This window comes from Austrofundulus limnaeus, unplaced genomic scaffold (genome assembly GCF_001266775.1).
Source record: "Austrofundulus limnaeus strain Quisiro unplaced genomic scaffold, Austrofundulus_limnaeus-1.0 Scaffold477, whole genome shotgun sequence".
In the NCBI taxonomy this organism is placed as follows: domain Eukaryota; kingdom Metazoa; phylum Chordata; class Actinopteri; order Cyprinodontiformes; family Rivulidae; genus Austrofundulus; species Austrofundulus limnaeus.
In genome coordinates, this window is record NW_013952879.1 from 1,412 (window position 1) to 1,853 (window position 442).

The 442-nt window shown below is 40.7% G+C and overlaps 1 protein-coding gene across 1 annotated transcript in view; it reads right to left on the reverse strand.

Annotated features, from left to right (window-relative positions):
• yipf2 (Yip1 domain family, member 2) overlaps window positions 1-442 on the reverse strand; it is a gene marked incomplete in the record, with an annotated part of 27,654 nt that overhangs the window by 1,243 nt on the left and 25,969 nt on the right. Inside the window, 1 exon segment of the mRNA XM_014025465.1 lies at window positions 1-442.

Genomic DNA, 442 nt, shown 5'->3' on the forward strand with positions numbered 1-442 from the left:
AACTTGGGAAGATGTGCAACCAGTTATGTCTGCTGCAAAATGAACACTGCCTTTCAGAAAACGAGCATGCCCACAGCAAAACACGGTGGTGCTAGTGAGGTGATCTGGGGTTGCTTTGCTACTTCAGGATCTGGACTGATGGAACCATGAGTTCTGCTCTCTACCAGAAAATCCTGAAGGGGAAGGTCCAGGACTTCAAGTTCAAGCTGACCTGGATTTTGCAGCAGGACAGCAGTCACATTCCTCCACAGCCAAGTGAAAAACTAATTATCTAATAACAACTTGTGTTTTAACTATTAACATTAAACTGAAGTGGTTATTGCATATCGTGGCACTACAACTACTATTTTGAATTTAACATAATCATCCAATCTGGACATTTGTTTGCTGATCTGAAACATGGAAATTTGACAACATAAAACAGAAGAAATCTGTATGGATC